Source organism: Eleutherodactylus coqui, chromosome 4, assembly GCF_035609145.1.
Source record: "Eleutherodactylus coqui strain aEleCoq1 chromosome 4, aEleCoq1.hap1, whole genome shotgun sequence".
In the NCBI taxonomy this organism is placed as follows: domain Eukaryota; kingdom Metazoa; phylum Chordata; class Amphibia; order Anura; family Eleutherodactylidae; genus Eleutherodactylus; species Eleutherodactylus coqui.
In genome coordinates, this window is record NC_089840.1 from 283,986,373 (window position 1) to 283,999,452 (window position 13,080).

General features: G+C 42.7%; 1 pseudogene; it reads right to left on the minus strand.

The window, feature by feature from the left end:
• The window catches only part of LOC136626734 (zinc finger protein 585A-like), a 74,745-nt pseudogene that overhangs the window by 44,194 nt on the left and 17,471 nt on the right, over positions 1 to 13,080 (minus strand).

The following is a 13,080-nucleotide window of genomic DNA, read 5'->3' on the forward strand; positions in this document are numbered from 1 at the left end:
CACATCTATATGCTCCTGTATTCACAGTAGAAGAAAAAATTGGGAGACCCTTTGTTTGAGTGTTTTTTGGAATTTGCGAGGGCATGATGGAGCTAGAATATTTCCCAACGTCTTGCTCCTCCTAAAGATCAGGTTAGGGTTGGTGGAAAGTATTTCTGAGATAAAAGGATCTCCTTTTAGACTATTCCATCATTTATTTAGGATATTCCTCAGTTCCCTTTGTTTTGAGTTATATCTCGTGTTGGAGCAGAGATCACAGTGACCTTCATTTTTCTCAGATGTCATTTGTTTTGTTGTTATTATATTAGTACGTATTGGCCCGCCCTCTTGCCTAGCTCTAATATAAGATGTTTTTAATAGGGCTTCTGGATCCTTTTTTTCTTTCAACCTATTATACAGAATTTCTGCCTGCTCGTCAAGTGTTTCAAGGGTAGAACAGTTTCTTCGGATCCGTTTGAATTGTCCGAAAGGAACGTTTAATTTCCATTTTCTCGCATGGCCACTTCTGAAGTCCAGGAAACTGTTGGGATCCACTTGTTTAAAATGTGTTTTTGTACAAATGTTATTTTCCTTAATATCACACGTAGAAAAAACAAAAGGCCCCGCGTTCGTAGAATCCAGGGATTTACAATAATGACGGGAAGCGTCATGTGATTTGAAATGACGTGCTATACAGGTGATGCAGCGATGATGCACTGCACACGTGACATAAAGATGGCCCCCGACAGCGGCATCTACAATGAAAGCGTGAGAGAGCACCTTATATAAATGTATTGTTAGTTTTATGCTTGAAAAGGGCGATTGTTGTATATCACCGAAACGCGTTGCATATCAATAAATATATATTACATGGACCGCTGTGTCCTATTGTAAATCCCTGGATTCTAGGAGCGCGGGGTTCTTTTGTTTTTTCTACATGTGATTCTATACCACAGCCGAGGTGAAGGCTGTAACCGGTGGACGACTCTCCGGAGATCCGGATCAAGGACCCAGGGTGGTTGAGCAGGCTAACGTGGATAGTAGGTGCCCGTGGACTCTCAGGTCAGAGAGTTCCACTGAGCACCAGGTGAGTTAACCTCATATTCACCATTATGCAAACCATCATGAGATAGGAGGCGCTGATAGAGTGTTTTCTTCTTTTCCTTAATATAGATGTCCAAATCGAAGAGAGTAACTTGTGTAGTGCTACAAGTGCCGGTGAATTCTAAGCCCCATGTGTTTAGGTTCAGATTTTTGATAAATTGTTTTACTTCTCCCATGGTGTCATCCCAAATAAAGATGGTGTCATCAATGTATAGTCTATAGAAATAGATGTGGGGATCTTTGATGTTTTCTTGAAATGCGCCCATATACAGGTTTGCATAGCAGGGCGCGCATTTGGTCCCCATGGCGGTCCCCCTTGTTTGCAGGCAGAAGTGGTTGTTAAATTTAAAATAATTATTGTAAAGATAAATTCTACACTGTCCAACAGAAATTGTTTTTGTTTTGTGGCATTAAAGTATCTTTTTTTAAAAAGTGGGCAATGGCCTCAATTCCTTGTAAATGTGGGATGTTAGAGTATAGGGAGCAAACGTCAAGAGTTACCCATATATATATATGTTTTTTTCCAAGGGATCTGTTGCAATAGGGATAATAATTGAGATGCGTCCTTCAAATATGCAGGGAGTTTTCTTACAAATCTTTGAGGTTAATCTTTTCTAGAATTTATCAGTTCAAGCCCTGTCATTTTTAAAAACAAACCATATTATCCGAAGATTGTATTAATAATTCATAAATCGGGTTCCAGTGTACCATTGACAAACTGGTGATGGCAGTGTTTTATTTCTATGCGTATTGTAGAGCTCTGGAGTGCGTTATAACGGATCAGGTGGATGATTTGAGCCTTCACTTGGCATGCGTGCAGAAGCTCAGTAAAGCTGGGTACATATCAGCCTGTATTCTAACGACTTCAAGCTTGCAATACTGCTAGGGTGATTGAGGACTGAGGCGGGATCAATTGGTATCGTCCCTTCTACTCTCTTCTCCTGTCCAGTGTGGGACAAATTGGTTTGCAGTGCAGGGCCAGGCAGATTGCTGTAGCATTGTGGTCGTAGGTGATGGTCGCTTGTCCGCTGTGTACAGCATTCACAGCTTCTACAAATGAATGTATGCAGTCTAAATTCACAAACCTAAAATGATCAACATAGTAATATAGTATGCTAACCAAAAAAGACAAATGTCCAGCCTATTAACCATCCCCCACCCCCTTGTTGATCCAGAAGATTTTTGTCATGATTTTGTCTATGCATGAATATCAAGCATAGGCAGAAATCATAACCAGGTATGGGTTTACGTAGTTTGAGGGGAATTCCTGAGCTTGGGGTGGGTATGGGGAGGTAATGCAATTATCTCTCTAAAGGCAACAACCACCAGCCTGGGGAGAGCAAATCAGCATCTACCTGTCAAAAGGCCACTTGTATTGACATTGGGACAAAGGATTTCCTGTTCTCTTGTATATCAAAGGCTTGCCAATTACACAAGAGGAAGGGGGGATTAGAACATTATAATTTATTCATCTCATACCTTTATCCATCTATCTAGTATCTAACTATCTATCTATCATTACAGTAGATTCAAGGGGCAAAGGTTGTCAGCTCAACTTTTCCAGTATCCTGAACGGCAACTGATTGATATTGGACAGCTGGGGGGACACTTTCTCAATCTCTTTATATGACAAAGCGCTAGTGAAAATTGGGATATATGAAAGGCATTCACCAAGTATGTGCATCGCAGAAATCTAAGCATTCTCTATCTGGTACAGAACATATTTAATCAGGGTAAAAAAAAGTAGACCGATAAATTTAAAAACCTTTTTAATAATCTCGGTGATCAGCTGCAAATTGTCACACTAACAAGACAGACGTACCCAGGAAGACATGGTTCTTCTTAGAAGCTTTTGAGTATGCCACATGAGAGCCTTACAGGAATTTGGTAGTAGATTTAAGAGAAGACACAACAGAAGAACTCCTCTTAAGCACAGGGTTGTTTCCACCAGCTTTAGCGGCGGTGTACATTCAAAAGAAAACTGCCTCTAAGAAGTGAGTTAATCATCCTACTAACTATTGTAAGCTCTGCTCATTGTGCTGACAAGATGTCTGAGGGATTACACTGCAATTGGGGCCTCTTAGAAAGCTGATCAAAGCAACACCTACAGTCAGAAAGTCTACTTTGTGCAATGCAAGCAGTGCTTTAATCATAACCATAGAGGAAATTGCTTTAAGTAAAAGGGCGAATACCTCTAAAACAGCCTGGGTGATAAAACCCTGGCAATAAAAAAAAAAAAGCGGATATTGAATCAGGCGGGAAAAGGGGGGGTTACAGGTTCACTCTTAGGCTTTGCGATTTCAATAATGAGACTGTGCTTCAGCACACTGGCCCAGAGAACAGCTGATCACTAGGGGCCCCAGTGATAGACTCCACAGATCTATTATTCATGACTGATCTTGAGAATGAGCCATCAATAGTTGACAACTGGACGATCCCTTTAATTCTCAACTAAATTCAGCTACAAATCTGTAATCCAGGAAAAAACAAAGAGAAACCAAATAGTTTGGCTCAGTAGATAGGGAGTAATAGGCGCCGGCCAGGATAAGGACAGAATAAAACATATGCGAGTGGGTTCTTATACATTAAGTTCAAAAGACTTCAATGGAAAGAGCATCATGGGATGGAGGATTAAAGGGCAGAATTCCATCAGAAATTGATAGGCGCAGTCATTTTTTTTTCAATAGCTGCAACCACTTTTGAGTTAGGGATTATATGCTGATTGTTATTAAAGGTTTATTGAATTATATAATATGGAAACCACTAATTGCATGACTTCTCAATTATCATGATATTAATAAACCTAGTATGCAACTGAGATCATCTTGATAGTCGGTAACAGAAGTTCACGTGAGGCGGACGAGGTTTTCAATCACGATAACCCAAGAAGACAAGCAGATTCTAAAATATGAATATAGGTTCTCCGCTGTGTAAGTTTTCCATAGTCAAAAATGGCTGCTCCCCTGTGTGAATTCTCCAACGTCTAACAAGATTTGATGTATAGCTAAAATATTTCCAACAATCTGAACATAAATGCAGGTTTTCCCCTGTGTGAGTTCTTTTATAGTTAACAAGATCTCATTTGTCTTAAAAATATTGAAATAAGTAAAAAGATGAGATTAGCGTTTCAATGTGAGGTGGAAGGGATGTCAGAAAAGGAAAAGGAACAGGAAATCCAATAGGACTCACCCCAGACGTACCAGACCCTTTAAAAAGGTCACGGTCCGTCTAATGATCCTAGAAGGCAATTAATATCCACAGCAAGTAATATGATGTCGTCAATGGATCCTGATTACTGGTCAAAATGACATCCCAATGGGGGAGAGCATCGCAGGGTGACTCTAGGTAAAGAATATACCAGAGGCAGCAAAAGAAGTATACAATAAATAAAAAAAAACCCAGTGCTCCAGTAATCGGATAAGTGAAGTGAAAAAGCAGGAGGACTTACTTAGCAGGGGTGTCAGTGGAAATGACACCCCGGAATATCCTGGTCAGCTCGTAGAAATAAAGCCTTGTCCAGATGGTGACGAGGAAGGAACATTTATTCAAAGTGTGCAATGCGTTTCGGCTGAAACACCAGCCTTTATCAAGCATACAAAATGTTTAAAACATGATTACATATATAGTGAACAGTACCTGTGTGGGTGGAAGGAGCGTCTGATAGTAACCACCCCTTCCGGGTCACGTGACTTGGAAGGGGGAAGGATTTGGCATAAATGATGCCAAAACAAGATGGACTAAAGCAATAAATAGCCCCTTGATGGATAACAGAAGGACGCTATATGGATAGACTGAATAAGCCTTAGGAGAAGCGGAATGGCCGTGATGAAAAAGAAACGTCAGGTGTCACGTGGGATGTCACATGACCAGTTGCGTACTGCAGGTCCGGGTGTTAGACCGGAGTAGACAATGACGCGGAGGGGTCACATGACAGATCATGTGCTCTGTAAGTCATGTGCACATATATCTATTGTGTGTTCTATGTCCGGACGTGGTGGCTTCTCCTAAGGCTTATTCAGTCTATCCATATAGCGTCCCTCTGTTATCCAACAAGGGGCTATTTATTGCTTTAGTCCATCTTGTTTTGGCATCATTTATGCCAAATCCGTCCCCCTTCCAAGCCACGTGACCCAGAAGGGGTGGTTACTATCAGACGCTCCTTCCACCCACACAGGTACTGTTCACTATATATGTAATCATGTTTTAAACATTTTGTATGCTTGATAAAGGCTGGTGTTTCAGCCGAAACGCGTTGCACACTTTGAATAAACGTTCCTTCCTCGTCACCATCTGGACAAGGCTTTATTTCTACGAGCTGACCAGGATATTCAGGGGTGTCATTTCCACTGACACCCCTGCTAAGAAAGTCCTCCTGCTTTTTCACTTCACTTATCCGATTACTGGAGCACTGTTTTTTTTTTAATTTATTGTATACTTCTTAAAAATATTGACAACAGTCGGAATATAAAAATGTTGTCTCCTCTGTGTGAATTCTCTGATGTTTAACAAGATCCCCTTTATGGGTATTTCTCACATTCAGTACATGAAAATGGCTTGTCCCCCATGTGAATTCTCTGATGTGCAAAAAGAAGTGTTTTCCACAGAAAACATTTTCCACATTTAGAACACGGAAATGGCCACTCTCCTGTGAGAATTTTCTGATGTGTAACAAGATGTGATTTGTTCAAAAAACATTTTCTACATTCTGAAATGACTTCTTCCCTGTGTGAATTCTCTGATGATTAGCAAGACTTGAGTTCTTGGTAAAACATTTCCCACATTCTGAACATGAAAATGGCTTCTCTCCTGTGTGACTTCTCTGATGATTAACAAGAACTGATTTTTGGGTAAAACATTTCCCACAGACAGAACACGAAAATCGCCTCTCACCAGTGTGAATTTTCAGATGTTCAACAAGGGATGATTTCTGAGTAAAACATTTCCCACATTCTGAACATGAAAATGACTTCTCTCCTGTGTGAATTCTCTGATGATTAACAAGATTTGCATTAGTTGTAAAACATTTCCCACATTCTGAACATGAAAATGGCCTCTCCCCAGTGTGTATTCGCTGATGATTAACAAGAACTGGTTTCTGGGTAAAACATTTCCCACAGACAGAACATGAAAATGGCTTCTCCCCAGTGTGAATTCTCTGATGATCAACAAGATGTGATTTCATGGTAAAGCATTTCCCACATTCTGAACATGAAAATGGCCTATCCCCTGTGTGCATTTTCTGATGATTAACAAGATGTGATTTCATGGTAAAGCATTTCCCACATTCTGAACATGAAAATGGCCTCTCACCAGTGTGCATTTTCTGATGATTAACAAGATGTGATTTCATGGTAAAACATTTCCCACAGACAGAACACGAAAATGGCCTCTCACCAGTGTGCATTTTCTGATGTACAACAAGATGTGATTTCATGGTAAAACATTTCCCACATTCTGAACATGAAAATGGCTTCTCTCCTGCGTGAATTCTCTGATGATTAGCAAGACTTGATTTCTGGGTAAAACATTTCCCACAGACAGAACATGAAAATCGTCTCTCACCAGTGTGAATTCTCTGATGATTAACAAGAACTGATTTCTGGGTAAAACATTTCCCACAGACAGAACACGAAAATCGCCTCTCACCAGTGTGAATTTTCAGATGTTCAACAAGGGATGATTTCTGAGTAAAACATTTCCCACATTCTGAACATGAAAATGACTTCTCTCCTGTGTGAATTCTCTGATGATTAACAAGATTTGCATTAGTTGTAAAACATTTCCCACATTCTGAACATGAAAATGGCCTCTCCCCAGTGTGTATTCGCTGATGATTAACAAGAACTGGTTTCTTGGTAAAACATTTCCCACATTCTGAACATGAAAATGGCCTCTCCCCAGTGTGAATTCTCTGATGATTAACAAGATGTGATTTCATGGTAAAACATTTCCCACAGACAGAACACGAAAATTGCCTCTCACCAGTGTGCATTTTCTGATGTTCAACAAGTTGTGATTTCATGGTAAAGCATTTCCCACATTCTGAACATGAAAATGGCCTATCCCCTGTGTGAATTCTCTGATGATTAACAAGATATGATTTTTGGGTATAGCATTTGCTACATTCTGAACATGAATATGACTTCTTCCCTGTGACAACTGTTTCTTCTTTAACATCTCTTCTGTAAATGTTATGTTGCTTGCTAGTCTGTGATGAATTAGAAGATGGAACCTCTATAAAAGGATCAGATGACAGATGTTTGCTGGGAAGTGCTGAGGGTACATCTGGGATAATGGCAGGCTCTTCGTGTGTATCTTGTATGTTACCATCATCTTCCACTGTAAAACCTGAAGATATCAAATGTTCCTCTAAGCTCCTGATGTCGTCATCTGCCAAGAATAAAACAGATTTTAACATTACAATTATATTAATATTTTTTTTTTCAAATCAATTTTTATTAGTTTTTCAATATACAAGGTTACATACAAATAAAACTGTCTGCTATTCCTGATGCAGATGGAAACGTTTGTCTTAGCATGAGCATTGTCAGCAATTTAACGAATACAGACAAAGCTAAAGTACATTACATTCTCAACATTCTGAACTTACTGAGGTACTACCATCAATTTCAAAACCAGTTCAGACAACTATGCGACAGTCTCATAATAGTTATACAACTTGTCTGCAAACTCTCTGACCGTGTGATTTTGGAACCGCATTTGAAACGGGAGATACCAATTGGGTAGGAAACGGGGGAAAAGGGTAGGGGGGGTGGAGAGAGAGGGGGGGGGGGGATAGAAGTTAAGGAAGTGTAGTGAGTATCTACTGTAGAGGGTTAGGGGGTATGAGACATATGGATGGAGAGTCCTGTTTCCTCCTGTATGTGATGTGGTTCTTACCTAGTCCGGGACAGCGAGGGTCTAGGTCTCCGCTTTGGTTGCGGCACTTTACTCAGCTTCGGATGTCCAGGGTCTGAAGGCCCTCCTCGACTTAGTGTTATCTGGGAGTTCTTGAGCAGGACGGCACAGGCTATCTTCCCTCCAGACGGAGTAAGGAGAGGTATAGGGGAGAGTCGGCAGGCGTGCGACGCCAGAGGACGTGATAGGGCAAAAAGAATAGAGGAGGTAGAGGAGGGGGGTCTAAGACATGTGTCTCAGATTTCTCCATGGGGCCCAGATTTGGAGGAACTTGTCATGCGTGCCTTTATTCCAGCTCGTCATCTCCTCCATGTTGCACAGCATTTCTGTTTTTTCCCTCCACTGGGTTACGGTAGGGGGTGTCTTTTGGAGCCAGTGTAGGGGTATTAGCGCTTTAGCTGTATCTAAGAGGAAGGCTGTCAATTTATTTTTCAAAGGGTGAAAGGACTTAGACGGTTTCCATAGGAAAATCAGGTCTTCCCTTAAGGAAAGATTTGGGTGGACTGTCTGAGGATCTCCTCGACCCCTCTCCAATAGGGAATGATGTCTGGGCACTCCCACCAAATGTGGAGGTAGGACCCAATATCTGCATCACACCTCCAACATCTGTTGTGTGGAGCTAGTTTATAGTTGCACAGCCACTGCGGGGTTTTATACCATCTGACGAGCAACTTATAATGGCTTTCTTGCATGAGAATGCATGGAGAGAGGCCGTAGGCAGTTCCCAAGATGAGATTGATATCTTCATTTGTTAGTGTTATCCCCAGCTCCCTTTCCCATGATATGAGAAAGGTAGGTTTGGTAAAGGACATCGGCGAAATAAAATGTTTTCTCAAATAAGCGATTCTGAATGTTTTGGGATTGTTCTCACTGATATTTTTTTCAAATTGGGTTTTGGGTCGGGAGGATTTATGTTTTGCATGGAACTCTGCAAAAATTTTATGGATATGCCCTCTCTGTAGAAAGGAGAGGGTTTTGTTGGGTAGGAGATTTTGTCTAATCTCCTCAGGGGGTTTGTGGTGTATGGCTTGTAGGTCTTCTATCCGCTTATTGTACGTTCCCTTCCACAAATTGGAGATCCCTGAGTTTTGTGGGATACCTAGCATTCTGTATAAAGTCTGAAGTGGCGCTTTTGGTGAAGGCTTAGGTGCCAGGGAATCCTTCAGCCCGTCCCAGATCTCGCAGGGTCCTCTGAGTAGAGGGTTGAAGTTTTTTGCTCTATATGTGTTTTTCTTTGGAAGCCAGAGGTCCTCCAAGAAGAAGTCTCCATGAGCCTCCTCCGCGATAGCACACAATAATGGATCCTTATTATTGTTAGTTAGGTCGCACCAGTATCTGAGCTGGGTGGCTTTGTAGAAGTCTTGGATAGATGGGAGGTCCATTCCTCCTTCGGTCCTCCTCTTAGTCATCAAACTATACGCCAGTCTGGGTCTCCTCCACCTCCACACAAACCCCGAGAAAGCCGTCCGTAGGGTTTTGAAAAAGGACACCGGTAAGTGTATAGGGAGCAGGCGGAGTTTATATATTACTATAGGCAGAATATAAGATTTTAATACGTTTTTCCTACCAAACCAGGATAGAGCTGGAAGGTCATAGGAGCGTAAGAGTGCTTTTACCTGGTCTATCAAAGGTAGGAAGTTTTGTTCAAATAGGTTTTCTATTTTTTTGGTGAGCTTTATGCCTAAGTAGTCTACCGATGTCTCCAACCACGACAAGGGTGAGCTGGACCTTAACGCATTGCCGTGTTTCTTGGGTATCGAGATGTTTAGTATTGTTGACTTGGAAAAGTTTATCTTAAAATTTGAAAAGGCGCCAAAGTCATTTAAGAGGGATGTAAGTCTAGGTATACTTCTCTCCGGTTCCATTACGATGAACATTATGTCATCCGCAAAGGCTGCCGCCGAGAGCTTATGTATGCCTATTTTCAAGCCCTTTATATTGGCCATGGAACCCCTCCTTCAATGGGTGAGACAAGACCCAGTGATAAAGAGAGTGGGGGAGAGGGGGCAACCCTGATGGGTGCCATTGCGGATGTCAAAGGGGGGAGATAGTATATCATTAATTTTTAACCTGGCGTGGGGTTCTGTGTATAAGGAGAAGATCGCGGCGATGAAAGGGGCTGGAACGTTAAAATTGGAGAGTACTCTTTCTATATATGTCCAGTCCACCCTATCAAAGGCCTTCTCGGCATCGGTGCTAATCAATGCTAAAGGGATGTTGCGTTTTTGGGAGTATTTTATTGCGTGTAATAGGGGTATGCAGTTGTCCCTGCCTTCTCTGCCTTCCACGAATCCTGCTTGTTCGAGGTCTACGATGGCTGGGATAAAATCTTCCAGTCTTTTGGCTAATAATTTGGCCCATATCTTCATGTCCTGATTGATCAAAGAGATGGGCCTATAGCTGCCGCAAGCTTTGGGATCCTTGTTTTCTTTATGAATTAACGTGACATGAGCTTCCTGGGCTTGTCTGGGAAGCTTTTCTCCTTCAAGAAGGGCGTTGAACATTTCTGTCAGGTGTGATGTTAGTTGTGATTTGAAGGCCCTATAATATACTATTGAGAAGCCATCCGGCCCTGGACTTTTTCCTTGGGGGCACGAGTCTATTATAGCCTCTACTTCTTTTATTGTAATTGGGTTTAAAAGGGTGGCGGTGTCTTTGTTGTTAAGTTTTGTGAGGTTTAGGGATTTCAGGAACGAGTCAATCTGACTTTTAACTTTGTGTTTTACTGGGGAGGTCCCGCTATCCTCTAGGTTGTAAAGTTGGGAATAGAAGTGTTGAAATTCATGCGCTATTTCTAGAGATGAGGAGACTACTGACCCTGAACGTGTTTTTATCATCTGAATATGGTTTCTGGATCGGGCCTTCTTTAGCAAGGCTGTTGTCAGTTTGCTTCCCCTGTTACCATGCGCGTATATTCTCTGTTTAAGGAAGAGATGTTTTTTATTAAACACTTCGTTAAGGCAGCAGCGCAGGTTTTTCCTTAATGTAGTTAGTTCATCTAGATTCGCTTTGGACTGGGCTAATTTAGTTGTTTGTTCTAGTTTAGTAGTTCTTGAAAGATAATTGTCTATCTCTTTGTTTTTGCTTTTTAATTCTGGAACCTAGTGCAATTAGATGACCCCTCGTAAATGCTTTGTGAGTTTCCCAAATCAATGGGAGTTTGGGATTGTCTTTTCGGTTTATCTTAAAGAACTCATCTATCAGAAGCCCTAAGCGCGTTTTCTCGTCGGTAGAGTCTAATAGGGATTCGTTTAAACGCCATTTCCATTCGCAGGGAGCTTCGGTGCCTATTAGGAAGTCAGCGTGTACAGGGGCGTGGTCCGACAGTGTTATAGAGTCGATTTTAGTCTCTCTGAGGCTGTGTAGGAGGCCGGAGGAGGCGAAGACATAGTCCAGCCTCTGGAAGGAGGTGTGTATTTGTGAATAAAAGGTGAAGTCCTTGGAGGAGGGCCGTGATAGTCGCCATACATCCACCAGGCCCAGCTCCTGCAGCGACTTGCCAAGTCTCTTTAGTTTAGCCTGCGAGATCTGGGAGCGGGCCGAGGAGGAATCTAACAGGGGGTTTATGGTGACGTTTAAGTCTCCTCCTAGAATGATATGTCCTTCAGCAAATTGTTTAAGTGTTTCAAGTTGTTTTATTATCCATGGTATTTGTTCTGAGTTTGGAGCGTATAGATTTGCGATTGTTAGTTTGACATTTCTAATCCTGCCTTTTAGGATGAGGGCCCTGCCTTCGCCGTCTGAGTACTGTGCAGTGAGCGTGAAGGGAATGGAATTGTGGATCAGTGTAGACACCCCTTTAGAGGCTGAAGCTGGGTGGGAGTTATGAAAACATTGTTGGGAGAATCCCCCTGGTAGTGAGAAGTGTCTTTCTCCTTTGTAGTGTGTTTCTTGCAGTAGCAGGATTTTGGACTTACATTTTTTTAGGATCTGGGCCACATTGTGTCTCTTGTTTGGAGAGTTCAGACCCCGGACATGAAGCGGACATTTCCCTTGTCTGTCCCGGACAGGGAGGTCATAGCTTAAAGGGGTTGTCCCGCGGCAGCAAGTGGGGTTATACACTTCTGTATGGCCATATTAATGCACTTTGTAATGTACATTGTGCATTAATTATGAGCCATACAGAAGTTATCAAAAGTTTTATACTTACCTGCTCCGTTGCTGGCGTCCTCGTCTCCATGGTGCCGACTAATTTTCGGCCTCCGATGGCCAAATTAGCCGCGCTTGCGCAGTCCGGGTCTTCTGCTTTCTTCAATGGAGCCTCTCGTGCAGGATGCCGGCTCCGTGTAGCTCCGCCCCGTCACGTGCCGATTCCAGCCAATCAGGAGGCTGGAATCGGCAATGGACCGCACAGAAGAGCTGCGGTCCACGGAGGAAGAAGATCCCGGCGGCCATCTTCACCGGTAAGTATAGAAGTCACCGGAGCGCGGGGATTCAGGTAAGCGCTGTGCTGGTTTTTTTTTTTAAGTCCCTGCATCGGGGTTGTCTCGCGCCGAACGGGGGGGAGGGTTGAAAAAAAAAAAACCCGTTTCGGCGCGGGACAACCCCTTTAAGAGAGGAGAGAGAACAAAAAGCGTTAGCTTATGCACACACTGAGTAATAAACAATAAGTCTCTAGTCGTTACTTAAATGTTTATGAGGCTTAGAATTCAGCTGGTGATGGGGATTAAAGGAGGGACGAGGTGAAGGTCCCTGATTAAAGATGTAGGTGGTAGGAGAAGAGGGAGTAATTTAGAAGGAGGGAGGGAGGGGGGAGGGGAGTGGAGGGAGGAAGATATATAGGCTTTTAAAGGTCTCGGGTTTGAAGTTAGTGACCGGCCCCGTTGGGGCCGTGTCAAGAACTCCCCAGGCAATGTAAGGTCTAGTGATAGCAGGGAGGGCGCCTCTACCGAGAGAGATGCCTATCCCAGCCACCGATTGATACGTAGTTCTTCCGAACTTCAGAGGTGTACAATTGCGAGTCTGCTGGACCGCCTCAGGCGAATCCTGCCTGGTCAGTCAGGCACCACCGCAATGCGACCCCCGCAACAATTATGCATAACTGATTAAACAGGCTAAACATTAACAATATGTCCAGCA